At 44.1% G+C, this 8,337-nt stretch overlaps 1 long non-coding RNA gene across 1 annotated transcript; it reads right to left on the bottom strand.

Annotated features, from left to right (window-relative positions):
* Positions 1-339: 339 nt before the first annotated feature.
* LOC147024509 (uncharacterized) lies at positions 340-7,138 on the bottom strand. The gene is made up of 2 exons (XR_015058826.1): positions 7,034-7,138; positions 340-637 (listed from the first exon to the last, which is right to left on the bottom strand). It is a non-coding gene; the product is annotated as an uncharacterized LOC147024509 (long non-coding RNA).
* Positions 7,139-8,337: the final 1,199 nt, after the last annotated feature.

An 8,337-nucleotide genomic window follows, 5' to 3' on the forward strand; every position in this document is an offset into this window, starting at 1 on the left:
GTTGTTGTTGTTGTTGTGAAGCAGCGTTGTGGTTGGTGGTTGTTGTGTGATGGCTGTTGAGACGTGGTTGGCTCAAAATAAAGATAGAACAGAAAAACGGCTATCTTGAAGGGTCGCAGCCCGAATGAATCACATTTATTCCCTCTAAACAACGGGTTTGGGCCTAACTACACATATACTTACAGAGATATCTCACCTACGGGACCTGAATGGTGGTTTGCAAATTTCCTCAACCACAACAATATTTTAGCACACAAATCCGACGGGATTACACTTCATACCACACTATTATGCACGGACCCAGACAAAAAGAGACCAAAGACGAACAAACAAAAGATGAACTGTCCAACTGTGCATCTCACCTTTTATTTACTCTCTCCCCTCCCCCAAACTTGGGGCTGGTATAGGATGTTTCCAACACGTGTTGGATTGCCATAGGTTTCTCCATTCCTGCTGCGATCACACCGGATTGGCCGAGCCGTGTCACAGTGGCATCACACCCAGGAGCCAGAGTCTTGGGTCTCTGTCTTCGTTCCTTGGCTCTTTGTCTTCGTTCCTTGGCTCTTTGTCTTCCTGTGTTCACTCCTTTGTGGAGGAGTGAGGCGCTTGGAGATCGGAAAAGTGTGTTTGCGAGATGCTGAAATAAGAGAAGGTAGAGAGGGTGAAAAGAACAGAAACCTATGTTAACTCAATGTATATTTATCCCATGTATACAATCTAACTTGGATGCTAAACAGAATACTGACTCACTTTATGTGTATGTTTTATGTAAGATATAACTGACTCACTTTATGTGTATGTGCTTTCACTCGCCCGAGAGGTGCATGGCGTCCTCTTCCGGCGCACAACCGTCACGGTATATCTTTAAAACGCTAAGGGGGTTAAAGCAAGCAAAGAAACTGCTTACATGAATAACAGAAAATGAGAGTGGGATTATATACTCTAAATAATAATTACATGTGCACAAATATGTTTAGGTTTAACTCCTTATCACCCATCAAATTCCAGTGGCCCATCAACCACCCTGCACAGTGAATTTGTCACCCATGTTTACTCAAATTCCGCCAACTTGACCTCATATTTGTAAAAACTAAACTCCAATTTAAACCGAGCAAGCGCAAGACTCTTAAAAAGCAACAGCAAGTTGCAATTCCTCTTCGGTAAACGTTGGAGTTTCGTTTTGTGCCATGTTTTCCTGAGCCGAGGAAAAATTGGCCAACGGCGTTTCCTTACTACAAACAGCTTTTCAGCACACCACACAACATAAGTGAGACATGTCCAACTGAACTGATGTTTGGAATTTCAGCTAGGGCAGTCACATTCATCAAATCACTTACTCTCGGAATGTTATTTCCCACAAAATGCTCGAAAAAATTTCGATCCTTGGGATTACTTCCAAACAAGGAATTGTGAAAGAGAGGTTCACGGAAGAACATTTCTTTTAAGTACAGTATGTTGTGTTCCAGCACCCCAGAGAGTGCTGCAATACAGATGTTCAAACGCTGGAGCTCAGATGATAACAGAGACAGGTGGTCATCCTCTCTTTGGGGTAGGACATTCCAGGAATCCACGCGAAGGGGCCGCCTCAGGTTAACCCAAGGAGACTGCCGGTTGGTGGACGACTCCTCAGCACCACTCTGCCACACAACACCGCAATCTGACCCAGGAAGTTTAACCCCTGCTTTTCCTCCTATCATCAAAGAATGGTGTCCTGAAAGCTTTGCCCCAATCTCGCCATCCGGTGAGCTGCCCTGTGAAGGGCAGTACCCAAAGTTCCCAAAGGAGTGGGGTTTCAGTAGGAATGAGAAGTGTTTTACGGTGGCCGGAGTGCAAATCCTGCTACCAACCTCCTAAAAAAAGTAATCCAACTGCAGGACATCCGCAGACACACTTGGGCACTAGATATGCATGGTCATTAGCTCACAAGGAGCTCCTCTACCCTTTGACAGGTTTTGTTTTTAATCCTGCTGGGTGTCCAATGTCCATATCCATTCACTCTCCTCACCAAGAAACCTGGTGGGGGAGACAGTTTATTCGCCAACAACCTGACCATGAAACAGATTCGTACAGGTTTACATGGTACCTGTAGCAAGTCACAGATCTAATCTAGCCTGACCTGACAAAAAAACAAACAAACACATCCAGCCGATTTTGATGAAGGACTTTTTGCCACTTTGGACAAAATTGGTATCTGTGGGGTGATACCAACTTAAATATTTTAGGCTTCAGCTTTAGCCCTTAATCTGTTATCCTAAAGCTTCTGCTTGTGGCATGAGCGGCTTTTTACAGTTGGCTTGTCTGAAAATTGCACACAATGGACATTTCGCTACAAGTTGCTCAATGTAACTGCTCATTCCAGGCCATAAGTTGACTTGACGGGCTCGAGCTTTGCTTTTTTCTTGTCCAAAATGGCCTTCATGGATCGTACTGAGCATGTTTCGACATTGTGCTGCCAGAATTATTATGCGGTCCCTAGCAAAGAGCAGACCATGGGCAAGATGTAGTTCATGTCTGCTGTCCCAAGATGGCTTGATGCTGGGTGGTGAGTTTGCTTTGTGGGATAGCCATCCATTTACAATAAATCCAGCTAAAAGATGAAAAACGCCATCATCTGAGATTGCAGAATGTAGGGTCTCTATTCTGCGTTGGCTTACTGGAAAATGGGAAATCAACTCGTGTACCCTCATCTGCATGTCTTCAAATAAAACATTGGCAGTTGGCACAGTGCTAATAGGAGCTCCAGAGAGAGTGTCAGGAATATAGAGTAGCTTGCTGGGCACATACTGGAGTTCCAAATCATAACGAAGAAGACGAAGCAACATAATTTGTAATCTGGGTGATGCTATGTGAAAGCAGCTTTCTCACGATGCTCACCAATGGCTTGTGATCTGTTTGCACCTGTCTTATACGCACATGCGTACTGATGGAACTTTTCTTCTGCAAAAACTACAGCAAGCAGTTCCTTTTATATCTGAACATAGTTTTGCTCTGCCACTGATGGCGAACGAGCAGCAATGTTATTTCCCTGGATATCCTTGTTGTGGATATCCTTGTAATACTGGATATCCTTGTTGTAGCAAACATGCTCCTAAGCCACTAGATGGCATGTCAGCCTGGATGACATGGTTTGGATGGCTCGAAGAACTTCTGTAATGGTGCATGGGAAATAGCCTGCCTGAGGGTGTTGAATGCTGCAACGTGTTCAGGGCACCACTGCTACCGTGCATCTTTCAGAAAATTACGTAGCGGCGCCATGATTGTCGACACGTGGGTGCAAAATGCGAGATGTAGTTAACTCGCAAGGCACGCTGTCGGTCTGCTTTGGATGTGGGTGTTGGCAAGTTTGTGACAGCTTATACTTTCGCCACATCAGGCCTCAGGCCTTCGGCAGTGACGACGTGTCCCATATAGCTGACCTCTGACACCTTCCACTGAATCTTCTGTTGATTAAATTTTACGTTACGAGACCAAGCACGCTTGAGGAGTTTGCCCAATATCTCGTCATGTTGGGCTTCGTTGGCCGCAGCCACAATCATGTCATCGGCAACGAAATACAACCCTTCGAGATCACCAAAGGCACCGATTGAGAGTCTGCACTACTTCGCTTGCCAAACTGAGTCCGAAAGGCATTCTGTTGAAATAATATCTTCCAAAAGGCGTGTTAAAAGTACACAACAATGCACTGTCCTTGTCTCGTAGAACCTTCCAGAACGAGTCCTTTTGATCAAAGATAGAAAACACCCGCTTACCTCCGAACCAGCTGATTACCTCCTCTGTAGTGGGGATCTGCTGATGCTCTCGTTTTTGCACTTTATTTAAATTCCTTGGATCTAAACACAACTGTAATGAGCGATTCTTCTTTTCGATGACCACGAGGTTGTGCACCCAGTCTGTGGACCCAATCACCTGTGCAATGATGCCTCGTGATTCCGGGTCCTCGAGCTTCTGCTTGAGATGATCATGCAAGCTACGTGGAGCTCTCCGTAGAGGTTCGATCACTGGACACACTATGTCTAACTCAATATGATATTGGCGGTTGAACATTCTGAGGCCGTGAAAGATATCTGCAAACGATTGGGTTATACCTGGCAATGTAAGTGGTTCTGGCTGCCGGTGCATGGAACAAATATCGATGTTGTTGTCACTAAATTTAATCAGGTCGAGGGCAATACAAGCCAACAGTCTGACAAATAGGTGGTGCTGAGGAATCAACAACTTAGAACTCAAACGTGCCCTTTCTGTTGTCTGTCTGGCAGTGAAGGTTAGCTTTACATTTGTATGCAACCTGACGCCCCCCATATGCTTTGAGAGTGACGATGAATTATGGATATGGGGTTTCGTTGTAATTCCCGATAAAGGGAAAAGGGTCTGACAGATGCCTGCGCACCAGTGTCCAGCTTGATCTTCACCTTCAGCCCTTCAATAGATAAGTGCACAAAGCAATTCTTGCCAGTGACAGCATCAACACCATCAATAATCAACTGATCAAGACTTACGTCATATTGGTCAACACTGTGAGTGTCGAAGGCATATACAGAGACATGACAGAAGTAAATAGACCCCTTAAATATATTCATTTCATCTGTGTAAAGAAAGTTTTACTCCGTGATTTGTACTAAGATTCAACTATTTCTTTGCAGAAACGAGTTCCTCGGTCGAGTATGACAATTAACTATGCCTCGAATCCAGAAAGCACACGACCTTTGCGATTTTCAAAGAGGACGAATTGTTGCTAATCGGAAGGTGGAGTCAGCCAGCATCAGATAGCTCAGAACCTTGGCATTCCGCTTTCTATGGTCAATCGGGTGATTGTGCAAGTCACCAGCGAAGGCAAGGAATCCACAGCTTCCCATTCTGGTTGACTTGAGCCCTGAGAAAGGTGTCTTCGAGCTGTCAAGCGGTCCATTGAGAAATCTCCCCGTTGCAAGGCAGCATATGTTGCAGAGGAGGTCCAAGTTAGCTCAAGAACTGCCATGTGGTACCTTCATCAACTGGGCTACTATGGGAGAGCAGCAAGGAGAAAACCTCTTCTTAGACCAGCCAACTTCCAAAGGAGAAAGAAGTGGGCTGACGAGATGGTCACCAGATCCTTAGCAAACTGTCATTTTTTCAGATGAGTTCCAATTTGCTCAATTTTCTGACAGTGGACAGGCATGGGTCTGGAGACTTTCCAGTCAAGAATTCTCTTTGAAGCGATTGCAGCCTACTGTCAAATACGGTGGTTTTTTTCAGTAATGGTGTGGGGAGCAATCTGGAGAGCTGGTCGGTCAGAGCTTGTGGAGTGTGTTGGCAACATCAACTCTACAATGTGCATTTCTATCCTTGAGGATAGACTTCTCCCTGTCTTCTCCACTGGTCAGATGATCAAAAACAACACTCTGTTCATGGAAGATGGAGCTCCATGCCACAATGCAAAAAAGACCAAAGGATGGCAGGACAGAAATGGGATCAAGCGCACTTCCATGGCAAAGTCGGTCTCCTGATGTGAATCCCATTGAACGCCTCTGGGCCATATTGGATCAAGTTGTGGGGAAAAAGTCCAGGAAACCAACATCAAGGACAGAATTGCAAAACCTTTTGTGAGAAGCCTGGGCAGAAATCCCACAAGAGAAAATTTCGGAACTTGTTAGTTTTATGTCTGAAAGAGTAAAAGCGTTGAAATCTGCAAATGGCAAGTCTACAAAATATTAGTGTGTGAATTAAAATGGATAAAATGTTATCCAAATGTGAAATAAATAAATTCTTTTAAAATCATGGCGTCTATTTACTTCTGACATATCTCTGTACTTGTCTCTGAGGTGGTGCATGGCACATTCTCTTGAAATGGCCCATGTGGCCACAATTATTGCAGTTTTTCTCTTTAGCTGGGCATTTGTGCCTGCGTTTCTTTTGGTATCTGTATCGAGAACACCTTCCGATGGTGGGTGGCCCTTCCGGAGCCGAAGATGAGCGGTGCTCACTGCGAGGAATATGAGCACGACCCAGCACTTTGTCTTGATGTCGAAAACTGTGCATCTCATTTACTTCGAGTGGTGTCTTTGTCATGGTCTCATGCCTCCTTGCTGTGAGTTGTGTGTTAGCTCTCATATGAGCCTCAACCAAGGTATACAAAAAAAAAAAAAAAACTGGGAGCGACTGGCCTCTGCTGCTCTGCATATGTCCACCGCTTTGGGAAGGTCAAGATCGTTTTCACGGAGTAAACGCTCCTTCAGGCGTAAATCCGACATGGTGAAAGTTATATGGTCTTGAACCATGTTCTCCGTTTCTGCAAAACTCTACAACATGGACTCCATCCTCAACTCGGTGTCATCCTGGTCAAAGGGTCGCCCCTCTTGCCGTCGGTTTTCCCACAAACGGTTCCTTTCATAAACTGCATTCATTTGTGGATTACAATATTCCTCACATTTCTCACAAACCGAGTCGACTATCTTCCTGTCCGTGGGTTCCCTGAACATGAATGTGTTGTTCACGTCAACCGCGGCCTGGCCGGCTCAATGAAACAAGATGGCGACTTTCTTGCTCTCCAGTGTCGACTCTGTCCTTTGGTTTGTCCTGACGCCTCCAAAAACAGTTCAAACAGCTGTCTCCATCGGCGCCAAACATTGCTGAGGTTCGAAGCATCCAGAGACAGTGGTGGCGTTGGTTTAAAACTCTCCACCATGAGTCAATGTGATAAACCTCTGTCACCATGAAATGAGCCAGACGAGGGTTCGACCCCACCTGTACATTTACTACTACTACTACTACTACTACTACAACTACTACTACTAATACCACTACTACGACTACTACTATTACTACCACGACGACCACAACTCCTAACACTGACGTCACGCAATGTATCCCATGGTAACAGTGGAACGGTACGTCACAAAAGTCAGGGTATTGTCTCGAACAATCAGTTCGATGTGGATCTGTCGCGGTGATCGACGTGTGTCAAGTCGGCTCCCGAATATTTCATTGAACATTCATCGAAAGAATTTATTTATCTCTCAAGATGCGGATCGTGAAGAAGAAAACGCAACTGAGGTACCTCACACGGACTTTTCACAACATTAAGTGAATTTTATCTCGTCATGTCGTCGAGTGTTTTATCCTCCGTCTCCGTGTGGTGATCCGTCCCGTCAGCGGAAATACGTCATCACGTCGTTCGTGCTTTCTCAAACGGAGTTATTTATTTATTAACGATAATAATCTCTGTGGTAATTTTAATACCAAGGACGAAACCACATGTACGAACGGACTCATTTGTACATGAAGTTACTTCATGGAGAAACTCCAGCTCCCCTCAACATCATTTACTGTTTAATAATTTCGATATTATAGATTCGGGGTTGTTCCCCCTTGTGTTGAAGAGCCTGTTTTCCCGGCACCCTGAACTCCGTTTATCTCCGGCACCCTGAACAAATTACAAATTCCTGCCGGTCACCAAAAGGATTGGTCAACCAATTCGTGAAAGACTTGTGCCACAACTGTTCCCATTGCAGACCCAAAACACCAAAACAAGGGATGGGTGGTGGAAAAATAATAATATGAAGAGAAAGTTTAAGGTTATAAGTTTGTCTTGATCTGGAAGAAGTGAACATGGGAAGTGTCTGGAGAGATCTGATCTGAGGGAAGTGATACACGGAATACCACTTCAACCACACCGATTAAAACAAACAGAAAGGGGTGAAAACAGTAACCTCCATCCATCTTCGAAGATGGCGGAGGTTAAATATGTTATCTTCCACAACAACCTTCCACAACATATATATATATATATATATATATATATATATATATATATATATATATATATATATATATATATATATATATATATATATATGTATACATACTGTAGTTAGAGACAAGATGGGTCACTCGATTGGATGGAGAACGGGTTAATGAAATTCTAAACTCATCAAGAAGATTTATGTTTAAAGTTGCAGCAAAATTTCACCCGAGAGTGCACCACGGTTATGATGGACCAAATGGCCTTATTTCCTTGTTTTGAGCCATCTTATTGGTTATCAGACATTCGAACACTTGAACAAACAGGGAATTGCCTTGCGGGTGTGGGAAAGGAGTGTTTTGTGGGAAAGGAGTGTTTTGTGCCCGTGACCTGACCTTTGGTACCTCCAGCACGGATTTAAAAGATGATGGAGATTGGTCCAGCCGTTTTTTTTTACCAAATCCAGAGGACTGGATGTTGTATTTGGGTCATTTTGTCTTTGCTTGTTTTGTCTGTGCAGAACGCCGATTGTTTATTAATTATGTACTATTGGAAAGTTTATCCGTAAATTACGTACAACTGCAATGTTCATGCTCTGTCTGTTAATGATATTTGGTGAG

This window comes from Eptatretus burgeri, chromosome 6 (assembly GCF_056783735.1).
Source record: "Eptatretus burgeri isolate ZD-2024b chromosome 6, Ebu_testis_v1, whole genome shotgun sequence".
Classification (NCBI taxonomy): Eukaryota; Metazoa; Chordata; class Myxini; order Myxiniformes; family Myxinidae; genus Eptatretus; species Eptatretus burgeri.